Source organism: Equus caballus, chromosome 13 (genome assembly GCF_041296265.1).
Source record: "Equus caballus isolate H_3958 breed thoroughbred chromosome 13, TB-T2T, whole genome shotgun sequence".
In the NCBI taxonomy this organism is placed as follows: domain Eukaryota; kingdom Metazoa; phylum Chordata; class Mammalia; order Perissodactyla; family Equidae; genus Equus; species Equus caballus.
The window spans coordinates 13,827,200-13,839,105 of record NC_091696.1 but is presented as its reverse complement, the minus strand read 5'-3'; the positions used below and the strand labels follow the sequence as shown (position 1 = coordinate 13,839,105).

Below are 11,906 nucleotides of genomic sequence, written 5' to 3'. Positions count from 1 at the left end.
GATGAGCAGTGCCATGTCCGCACCCAGGATTCGAACCAACGAAACACTAGGCCATCTGCAGTGGAGCGCACGAACTTAACCACTTGGCCACAGTGCCAGCCCCCTATTTCAACATCTTAAATTCAGCTTCCAGAGACTGAGGGCGACATTTTCCCCAGACACCACATTTTAAAATATAATGGGCTCTTTGATTTTGCAAACAAAATCTGGCAAGCAGTTAAATTACATTTTAATATTCCCAGCACTTAGCCAGGAAAAGATGCAGACAATTGAAAAGCATCCTGAGTTTTTCTGTCGTTGTTTTTATTTAAATGCCCAGATTACACCATAATTCATCTCAAAATGGTAGGAGGCCTCTTCATGCACTTCACACTTCAAAATGTTTTAGAAAATCATGTCAATTTTGGCAAGCCTCTTGCCATGCCAGAAACAACAGCAAATGCTTTTCTCCTTGAGTATCATCTATTGTGAATCAGATTATAAAAAAATACACCTTGCTCTTTTATTTTGCCTGTTTTGAGGATTTTATGGCATCTCTGCAGTAATTGATTTGTGTCACATTCCTGCATAAGTAGCATTCATTGCCCCACTTTTTAGAAAGGGGAATTGAAGCAGAGGTGTAGTAAAGCAACTTTCTGATGATCCCAGAGAAACTCACTCATTCATTCACTTGTTCATTCAGTAAACATGTCTTGAGAACCAGCTATACCCTGGTCACTAACCAGACCTTGATGATACATAAATGACTATCTCACAGGCCAGTCTCCAGATCTCTGGTAGAAGAGAGAGTCATTCTAATAAATGATTACAACATTCCACAATAAGTGCTGAGGTGGATAAAGGGGCCACAAAGAATCGCCCCTCAGCCAGCTTGTCTGTAAGAGAAGGCTTCCCACAAGAAGTGGAATATGAGTCAAATCTTGAAGGATGAGTAGGACCCCAACCATCCAAGGCCTAAGTGGCAAGAAGAGCTTTTACAGCAGAGGGAGCAGCATGCACAAGGCACAAAACAGCTTCTTGTTTTCTGGTTTTATGTGGTTGGAGAAAAAGATGTATATGTGGGATTGAAAGAAGATAGGCAAGAACAAGAACTCGAACAGCCTTACATGCCAATCACGGGACGTGGACTTCCTCCTGACACAGTGGGACGAAAACAGTATAGAGTGTGTTAGTTAGTACTCACTCACTTACTTAGTTCAGCCTAATTCAGGTTCATACAAATTCCCCCTTTCCCTGTCTTTAGTGGTCAAAGAGAGTGTTGATCTATCTGAAGAAATATGAAATTATTAAAATCACTTTTTCAGATCCAAGGACCTCTTTGAACTGCCTAAAGTCATCCTGCATGCAAATGTGCATTTGCCTGGGTAGATTATCTAAAGCCTTCATTGGATTTCTCAAGTGATCTAAAGCTCTAAAAAGTATAAGAATGACTACTCTGTTTATTTTATGAAAACTTTCAGCCCTTCCCAAAGTTGATTTTATCCAAGGAGAATTCTTTTATATTAATCTCTTAAAATTTACTGGTTGCTTGTTATCCATGTGGGTACCATATCATGTACCATTCTATTATTTCAAACAAAACAATTCTTCACATTTCCCAGCAGCAGGTTAATCCATGTTTGTTAACCAACTAAAACTGGAATTCTAATCTCAATTACTATTCTTTAGACCTATGGGATTTTCATACTTACTATGTGAGAAGTTTGAGACAAAGGTACTATATTGGAGAAATACAGGTATTTGAATGTTGGGGGAAGCACAGATGATTTTCAAAAGTTAGAGTCATAATTCTATGGTGAGTAAGTTAAGATTATTTGGATTGAAATTAAGAGAAGAAACTCTACTAAATTTATTGGAAGGAGAGAGAAGCGTATTATGCTACCTAAGGTTAGAAATGCAACAAGTAACAGTGAAGTAAAATCAGGGACTTGAACTTCATCATGACTTCCTATATCTTTTCTCTTCTCTCTGCTGTTAGCTTCATAGTCTCTCTCTCTCTGTCCATCTCTATCTTTCTGGACAGATCAGCCGTTTCTCATTTCCAGTACACAGTGTGTAAAACCTGTGGGAGTTCCTACCTCTCACACAGAATGATCTCTGTTTGTATATCCCTCTGTCTTCATCTCTCACAAATAGTTCCAAAATCACTGAACAATGAGTGCATTGGTCCCTTTGCATTAGATACCCAGTCCTGCACTGTACACTTAGATATGGCTGTTCTCTCCCTAACCATATGGCTCAGCAGGAGGGAAAATTCCTGGAAAAGTGAAGTTGTGAAGATCAAACAATGGATGCCACTCTGCACATGGTAGGTGACAGAATGCCTGTCATGGCTGCCGGGACTAGGTTGTCCATTATTCTAAAAACATCTCTATTTTGCAGTAGACATGAGATTAGGATACCAAACTGAGCTAGACATAACCTCTACATCTCCTTATAGTTCTGTGTCTACCATTCACTGCCTGATCTCAGTAAGTCACTTCCACTCTCTGGGCCTCATCTTCCTTAGTTAAACCAACAGGACAGACAGAACTAGAAGTTCTTTATGGTCCATTACAAGGAGCCCATGAGCCTAAGACAATGTCACTATTCTTTCAGTCGTTCTTTGTCAAGAACCTCAGGCTCATTGTCCAGAGGTTTTTCCGTGGAGAAGTTATAAGCAATTCCTGAAGCCCCTCCTCCATGAATCCCACTAGTATAGAACATCAAGAAAAGTCTCAGCCAGTTACAAAAACCTTTTCTTTGTGCAAATCAGAAATGCAAACTGATTAAAGTCATGATTTCACCCTTCTCTTAAAAAAATAGAAAGCATTCAACAAAGTAATTTACAACCTGGAAGGCTTCACAGATGTAGTCCTATAGCACTCAGGACTTGAAACCCATCCTCCAAGCTTTACAAAGCCAGACATTACAGTAAATCTCGCTAGTTGTATGGCCTCATCTTTGGCCAAGAGACTGGAGAACATCTAGGTGGTGAATGTGTTGCCAGTGAGATAGTTGTGTTGTTTTGGTAGAAAACTCTAGAAGAGGATCTGCAGCCAGAAAACCCTACTGCTGAGACTTCAGCCCCCAAAGATCCCCCAAGCTCTTTGAAAATAAGGCCAGTCTCCCAGCCTTTCCTGAACCCAGTGATGAAGAACGAGTCTGAAGAATCGGAGACATGGATCAAAAGGTTCAGGAAGCTAGAAGATGCCCTATACTTGTGTGATCTGAATAATGCAGGTGAAGTGCGAAGCTTAAAGCTAATATACTTCTGTTTGTGTTTTAGTCTGAAAGTGGAGATCTCATTTTCTTTCACTTGTTAACAAATACAATTTGTATATAACCCACGTGCCTGGCACTGTGCTGGGCACAGTCAGGGAATACAAAGATGGATCAGATGTGTAACCTCCACCAGGTTGCTTAAAGTTTCTCTGTGTCTCTGGAGGAATCCACTTCGCCACCTGGGTCTAACCCACAGTCCAATCTTACAACTCCCTTGATTGACATTTTCAGCATGCTTGCTAACAGACTGAACTCCAAACTTCTTAGCAAAGCAAAACCTGATCCTTGTCTACCTGACCAGTGTCTTCTCCTTCAGTTGTTATTCTCTGAGCATACCCCATCCTGTCAGTCAACAACGTGCCTTCCTCAAATATGATTTCTCCTGTGGCCATGCCCTCCATCTGAGCAGTCTGCCTCTCCTTTACCTACCTCACCCCCTCCCAACTCCCCGTCTTGTCCAACTGGCTAATTAATGCCTAAACATATTTTACGTTGGAACTCAACTCCACTCCTCTGAGACTCCACAGACAGATCTAGGCCAACCTTTATCTGATCACTTAGAGTTCATTAACATCCAGTATCATGTTTAATATATTGTATTTTTTCATTTGAGGGCTTGTTACTATCTCACCAGTAGACTATATTCCCTTTTTATCCCCAGCATCTTGTGCAATTCTGTTCAACGCTTTTTTTGAGGCAATAAGTAAATAAATAAATGCACATAAATAACTAAATCCAAGATGGGAGGTGATAAATGCCATTAGGGTGTGCTACGTGGGCATTCAGAGAAAGGAGTTTCCTTCCCATAAGGTGATCAGGAAGTCTCTGGTAATATGGGACTGATCATTAGAGATCAAGGGCAGTTTGTATACAAAGGAATGAAATAGAGCGCCCTCTCTGGCAAAGGTGCAGGTTAGCCAAGCAAAGTGTTATGTATGAAGCTCAATGCAAGGAGTTTGCTTTGTATAAAATGTAAGGACTATTAAGAAGAATATCAAATGATAGAAGATGGGACCAGATCCAGGAGGATCTTAGATGCCAGACCTGGAGATGAAGATTTCATTCAAAGATAGTGAGTAGTAGTGAGGGTTTCTAAGCAGGGGAGTGGTATGATCAAGTTGTACTCCAGAAAGCTGGTGTTTCTTTGCAGAATGAAGGAGAAATTGAAAGCAGGAAAAGGAAGTAGGAGGCTATCGGAGTGTCCAACTGAGAGAGAATGTAATCCAGAACCAGGTCAGAGGCCTGCAGAAGGGAGGAGCACATACAAAAGCACATGGGCTGAAATTGTTGTACTTAATCACACGCTGTGGTTCGTGAAGACTTAGTGTCCCCTATGTGGCTCTGGAAACACGAAACTTGTAGAAACAGAGATAAGAGTGGTGGTTTTCAGGGGACAGGGGGAGATGTTTAAAGGGTACAAACTTTCAGTTTTCAGATGAATAAGTTCTGAGGATCTAGCGTACAGCATGGTGAGGCTAGTTAATGTAGGGGAGGAAGACATTTCCTCTTCCCAAATGTGGGTTCGTCTGGCCGGAGAACGAATTAAATTCACCTGAGACAGAATAGCAAGAGAAAATTAAACAAAGCTTTGTGAGGAACCATGGCCCAGGGCCTTTCTTCCCGAAGGAAGAAAGGGCACCCAAGAAGTGGGGTGCACAGAGTGGTTACATACCCCCGAACAGGGTGTTTCACGTATGATTGAAATGTCCCTTTTACAACAGTCACGAGCCTGCTCTGTCAGCACAGCCCTTGATGGAGGCAGATAGGTCTGCTGTCTCAGTGAACGCCGCGGGGTGGCAGGTGTGTTGCCTCGGGCTGGGGGGTCACAGATGAGCGCAGCAATCAGTTCCTTGCCTACAGAGAGGGAGGCACTTTTACAGATAGAGGTTTACCTTACAGATGTAAATGTGTCCTAACAAAGGGCAAATTCCATTCCTCAGAGCCCCCTTCCCTGTCCCACTTTATCAAAAGCAATCAAGCTCAAATAATCCTGATGCCAAAGAGACATATGTTGGGGTGGCCAATTTCAGGTCCCTACAGTCCCGCCTTTGAAACTAAAAGTTTCACAATCCAGAAGCTGAGTGGTAGATTGTTTCATCTCACTGAACACATTTCTTAGTCCTGGTAATAGATCAGTCCAGTTAAATTCATTTTAGAAGGTGGCGACGCAGGTGGGCTCCCAAAGTTAGGCCTGTATTTTGGAAGCAAGCAATCAGGTGTTTAAGAAGTATTTCTATGGAAATAAAAAGAAAAACAAGGTTAATGGTTGGAGCAAATTATAAACTAGTTCCTGAGTCCAGGAGGCAGCCAGTCAAGAAGAATTCTAGATGTCAGAGTGAAGCATCTTTAGCAGCTTGAAATGTCTCTGATGATGTCATCAGGCATTCAGATATCTTTCTGAGTGTCTTACAGCTTACACAGCAACAGACAGGAATCTCTCAAGTTTTTATCAAGTCGTTCAGCTTTAGTTTGCAAGGCTTCAGGAAAAAGAGCAGGTTCAATTCTCAATGATTCCAAATGAAAATGAGGAAAAGATTGAAAACATTAGTTTGGAGATTTGTAACCAGATATTTCAGCAGAAGAATTCAGGGTCTAGTCCAGCTCACAGGTAGAAAAAAAACCTCAAAGACAATTAACAAAACTAGGATCTAACATCCACAAATGTGTCTTATAGCTTTTCACTGAAACATAGTTCTTCTCTCTAAAATCACCCTCATTTTTACCAAAGATAGCCAAATTAAGACTAATTGGTTTGCAAAATGTTTAGTTTCAAGAAACTTGGCCCAATTATTTACATAAGTGCAGCAAGAATAGCAGTTGATCATACAGGCTCTTAAATCTGCTTTGCTGAAATTTTTTATGAGGAATCTCAGATTGAACTTTAAAGACCTCTCAAGGCCAGGAAAGCCACGCCAAGGATTTGTGCCATCAGGCCTTGCCTGCAATACCTTAGATTTGGGTGAATTTCTCTCCTTTCTTGAGTTCCCCCCAAAATATTCTGAGGTTCCTTGCACCTACCAGATAAGCAAGCTTCCTTACTTACCAGGTAAGATTGCCAGAGTCTCTGTAAACAAGGTACCAGGCCCATATTTCCAAGTGGCTTTATTTCCAGAAAGTCAACCCTCTTCCTCAAAGGCAGTATTGTCATATCTGAGTCTGTATGTTTCTCTCAAATATGACATTCCAGTCAAAGCTTTGGTAAGATAACAAATGTGTCCTGTTATAAGGAGAACAGATTCTTATTGAACTTATGCAAATAACAATATTGCCATGAAACAACCATACTCACTCACTTACTAGGTTTCCAAATTCTGGAGGGATCAGGTAGGGAGAAAAAGATAAATGTTTCAGTTTTGCTCATAAAGGTATACTATCACTAAATTGCTGTAAGTCATAGTCAGCATAAGAGAAAAGATTTCCTTAAATCTGAGAAAACAAAACAAAACATCAAAAAAATCAACAATATTTCAAATAAAAGTCATAAAAAGTTATAGTCATCCTCATCAGTTCACACAGTCCTGTATAATTGATTACTGAGCTTAATCTCCTGTTAGCAGACCTATGAGGTTATCAGTTTCTCCATTAGATTTCTGTAATTTCTTACCCAGTCCAGTTCTGTGATCTGAAAGTTTATCAGAAAACTGTAATCCAGAGTAAGTGTTAGAGTCTTTTCCATGAATGTCTCTGAAGATGAGAAGTATTTGCAAAAGCAAAAAGCATCAGAGTAAAACAACTGACTGTAAACAACAAAAGACTTAAAAATGACAATTGACAGAGAAACTTATTATTTCTGATATACAACACGTTAAAATAATATTTAGAATTATGGCTGATAGCCAGGACAGATCAGAATTTTAGGAATGTTATATAATTTTCAAAACACTTATATCAGTAATATTTACCCACATAATACCACTTAAGAAAGATTATCATCGATTATCTGATAATGCTTCCAATGTAAATTAACCTACCAAATAAGCCTAATTAGTTAAGAATCTTCCACCTTATAGGAAAGGAGAGCAAATGTCTCTCCGAAGTCCCAGGGGCCGTCTGAAAATCCCCAGAGAAATCCTCCTCCTTCTACCAGGTTAAAAGACAGCCTTCATTCGGGACTTGAATATTTTTGAGGGAGAAGCTTGTCAAAAATATCAAGATTTTAAAACACTTGTTCAAACAACACTCACTGTCAGACAATGCTCAGGTATCCATCTAAAGTGACAACAGAAACAATCAAAAGTCTTAAGAGTGACCTCAGTCATTATATTAACAAAACAGATTTGTCTTTTAGGTAGACTTACTCAAAGGAACACCTTTTATAACCTCTTTATCAAGAGCAGACCAAAAGTTCAAGACAATTATCCTTTGAGAGAAAACCAAATTTTAATTTCTGTACCACTTTACTTTTTCATATTAAAACCCATTTACTTAATTAGAGTCATTTCAATCTTAGCCAACTTCACCAGGCGTAAAACTCCTTTCAGAATTTCTCCTTCACAAACCTTCTACAACTTTCTTTTTGCCTTCAGAATTTGTCCCAAAGTCTTTCTTTCTTTTTTTTTTTTTTTTCCACCTAGTACTTTAGGACAAGTTTATCTTTTCTTAACCCATCAAACAAAATTATTCCATTCTTTATACCCTCTTTACTAAAAATTTACACCTTACTTTCCTTAAATACAGAGCTGTTTTTCTTATTAATTTCTAGCAGCTTTAATCACATATATTAGAACTCTTTAACCTTTAACAAACCGTAGGAAACAAGAAAATGGTAAGCAATTATGAATTGTCTTTTATATCAGCATTCTAAACAGTTTTCATAATTTCTAGAAACATGCCACACTTTACAGTAAAAGACCCAAAGATTTTAGCCTCTCTGCAATAAGAAGGCAAAAATAGATAAACTTAGATACATTTAGCAATAATGTTTCAGTGTTCTATCCAATCCAAAAATGACCCAGATACTCAGATTTTTTATCATTTAACTTAACTTGGCAAAACTCAAGATTGTTACCGAAAAGAATTTCGAAGCTGTTTTTTTCCCCAAGTATACAGACCATAAAACAGTTATTGTATCCACTTTTATCTATTTAAATCATTTGTTTCCAACAATTATGTTCAGATTACCTACGGAAACCTCATGAGACATTAGACAAAACTGATCATTTAAAGCTATTATTTTGCTGACAAATTTCTAACAGACAACATGAGCTTATTTGACTAGTAAACACAGGCTTGCATGCCTGCATCATATGCAAATACCTACAACTCTTGAGGGCATGCCTTTTCAATCAAACCAACAACTTAAACTCTCATTAACCAAACATTAATCTATGTCATGTTAACTTGAAAGACATTTGGGTTAAAACTTTTTAGAGAAACTTTTTTGTAAGCGCTTACTTTAAGTCAATGGAATAGAGCTCTTTAGAAATTGTACCATCTGGAGGTAAAGTATCACACGTTTGTAACATATATAGATACAGACAGACAGACGTATAGAACAAAGATTTTCCTTAGATTTGACTTAGGTGTTGTCATAGCAGACCACGGTGAAAAAACTTGTTTTCCCAGTTTTTTTTTTCCTTTCTCTCTTTCTTTCTTTCTTTTGGCCTTAGCAATCTGGCTTGGGATCCCCCTTTGTTAAGCAATTGCAATCACAGCACGAAGCCAACCGGAGTCTGGAGGAAAGGCTGCAAATTCGGAGACTGATTCGGGCCGTTTCAGAAGCTCAATTTCCCGCTTCTCTTTTGATTTTGTTTTGTTATAAAGTCTGAACAACTTCTAAGGACAGTGTAGTGGGTCAGAAAGTGTGCTGCTTGTGAGTGTTACTCCCTATAGAAAGGTCATAAACACTCTCTTACCTGCCTCGGTTTTTCCCTCTGGCCGCCTAATACCGCCGTGGGAGCTCCGAGCGCGGGTGACCAGCCCTTATGTGCGCGTCCCCAGATGAGCCTGTAATTAATTACTGCGAGTGAGAGTGGAGTTCCCTATGGGACCACTGCACGTCGCGAGGATTGATCCTCTGACACTCCCGCTGAGGTCATCTTTCACCTTCTATTCTCTGATGCTGCGTGGGGTCGTCCTTTCTGGTTTTTCTGTTGTTGTTCATTTATTTATTTAATGATTGGCCCTGAGCTAATATCTGTTCCTCACCAGGGAACAAACAGCACACGGAGCTCCGATCCTCCCCGCCCCCCGTCCCGGGTGCCAGGCTGCCGCCTGTGGTGTAGATGCAGGGAGGGTACCCAGGGTCTGACTGAGCCGGCGTTCAGGGCCTCATCCCAGGGAGACCCTCAGAGACACAGACCGTGCCCCAGGAAGAGCAGCCTGGGAGCAATCGAGCGGCCACTCATCAGCAGGGCTGGCGCGAGGGCAGGAGGGGTGGGCCTGAGGGAGGCCGCAGCCGGGAACGCGGACAGTCGGCCCGGGCGGGGCCCACCGCGCCCTGAGGGACGCAGGGAGGGGACGGCGTAGCTGCGCTCACGCGCCCCGTCTCACTGCCCACCCGCTCCAGCAGTCTGCGTAGGCCTCCACCTCCTGCGGCGGGGACACTCGGGACCCGGGCCGCCCTCCCCCCGGTGAGGGACTGAGGGGCCAGGGGTGTAGCCGGGGCCGTATGCGCTCAGGCTCTGTCCTCACACCCTGTGCTTCAGCGGGTGCTCCTGACAGAAGAGTGTGGCGCCCTGGGGACAACCCGAGCCCGCCATCCCCCCACCCCGGATGACATCAACGCCCCCTCGGGGGCCCACGACCTGCAGGAAGCAGCAGCCGCCGGAATGCAAAGGAATGCCAACGAAGGCGAAGGTACGTGAACGCAAACTGTCCGCAGCCTGGGCCGCGCGATGGGACCCGCCGCGCAGAGCGGACGCCGCGGAGCGCCCCGCAGGGTCCCGTCTCAGCAGACGCCGCATGCACGATGCCAGCGGGCGAGCACAGGGCAGCCACTTGCCGTCCACAGCCACGCGATGGTCCAGACGTGCCCCCGCCCGTGCCCCGCCGCCTCTTCCAGGGTCGTGTCTGTCCCGGTGTGCGGCCTCGAGACCCCAGATGCTACCTGCCTGCCGGGAAGCAGGGGCTCCGGGGCCTCTTCGGAGAGACCCCGGATCCCCGTGTCTCCGAGTCCCCACTTCACTCCGGCTCCACGTGCGGCCCCGCGCCTATGGCCGCTGCCCGCCTGTCGCCGCCCAGCCCTCTCAGTCGCTCCGCCTCTGCTCCCTCAGCGCCTCCTCGCTCCACATGGCCCCTCCACCCTCCCCTTAGGCCCTCGGCTCTTTCCCTCATTCCTGGGCCCTCCCCTCCCAACAGTGGCTCTTTCCCTGAATCCTCCATCCTGTCGTTGACGCTCCGTCCTTTCCGTAGACACTTGGCCCTCCCCTCCCCACCCGGCTCTCTTCATCAATACCGTGCTTCTCAGACACCCTCGGCCCTTTCCGCCTTTCCTCGCTGTCTCCATGGGCACTCAGCCCTCCCCTCCCCCATGCGGCTCTCGGTACAAGCTCTGCCCCTCAGAAACCCTCAGCCCTTTCCGTCTCCCCTCAAATCTTTCCTTCATGACTGCGATTCGGACAATCTCGGCTCGCTCGGCCAGCTGTCAGTTGTTTCTGTCGCCTCTCGGCTCCCTCCGTCAGGACTCTGTGACTCAGGCAAGCTTGCCACGCTCAGCCAGCCATGGGTTGTTTCCATCGCCCCTCGGACCCCAGCCCGGATGCAGGCATCTAGGTTCAGGCTCAGCCCGAGGGACGAGCTCCTGTGTGCTGGGCGGTGGCTGCATCTGTTCTGTAATCGCAGCTCACAGAGAAGTGTGCACCGGGGGAGGCCCAGCATGGTCAGAAAGCAGGGGACATCTGGAGATTTGTGGTCTGGACCTCGGCAGCCTGTAGCTGATAGGACCAGAGAAAGGGGGCAGGGGGCAGAGGTCAGAGAGCTGGGCAAGGCCGTGAGCTCAGCAGAGTCAACCCGAGGTGCATTCGGGAAAGAAAACTCGGGGAGATGGAGCCGCCCCTTGTGTCCAGACTCGTTTGGTTTCATGACTGATGACGATTTTAGGCTGGTTACTTTTAAAACTGCAGATGAGAAGCAGGCTCTGAGGACTGGAATTTGCTTGCTCTTTGAGAGATATTTGCATTTGTGAAGGAAGGGGGTATGACCTTGTAGGGACCTGAAATTGGCCACCCCAAGATATGTCTCTTTGGCATCTGGATTGTTTGGGGCTGATTGCTTTTGATAAACTGGGACAGGGAAGGAGGCTCTGGGGAATGGAACTTGCCCTTCTTGGGACACATTTACATTTGTAAGGTAAATCTCTATCTGTAAAAGTTGCCTCCCTCTCTGTACCAGGAAGAAGAAGAGAGATGACCTTGTCCCTAGAAACTCTTAATGGGGAAGGCAAGAACTTAAGTTGGTTGCTGTCTGGCAATCTCATGTAACTGATTTGGGTGGTGGCTTCTGACCTTTACATAATCCGATTTGATTCTTGTCTAAAAGTCATGGGATCACTCAAGGACCAGACCCCACCTGCACTGATACCATTTTAACTTTTTTTCATGTTCTTTCCTTTGTCATGTAAAGAGATGTCCATGAAAATAATCCATAGCCAATCTATAAGTGAAAATTTGGGTGAGTTTATTCTGAGCTTAAATCTTAGGATT

At 43.9% G+C, this 11,906-nt stretch overlaps 1 long non-coding RNA gene across 2 annotated transcripts; it reads right to left on the bottom strand.

Moving 5' to 3' along the window:
• Positions 1-282: 282 nt before the first annotated feature.
• Positions 283-10,530, bottom strand: LOC138917111 (uncharacterized). Of its 2 annotated transcripts, XR_011424628.1 has the most exons (4): positions 10,011-10,530; positions 9,120-9,210; positions 6,869-6,948; positions 283-5,497 (listed from the first exon to the last, which is right to left on the bottom strand). It is a non-coding gene; the product is annotated as an uncharacterized lncRNA (long non-coding RNA). The 2 variants fall into 2 exon arrangements; XR_011424627.1 differs by lacking the exon at positions 6,869-6,948.
• Between the last annotated feature and the right edge of the window lie 1,376 nt (positions 10,531-11,906).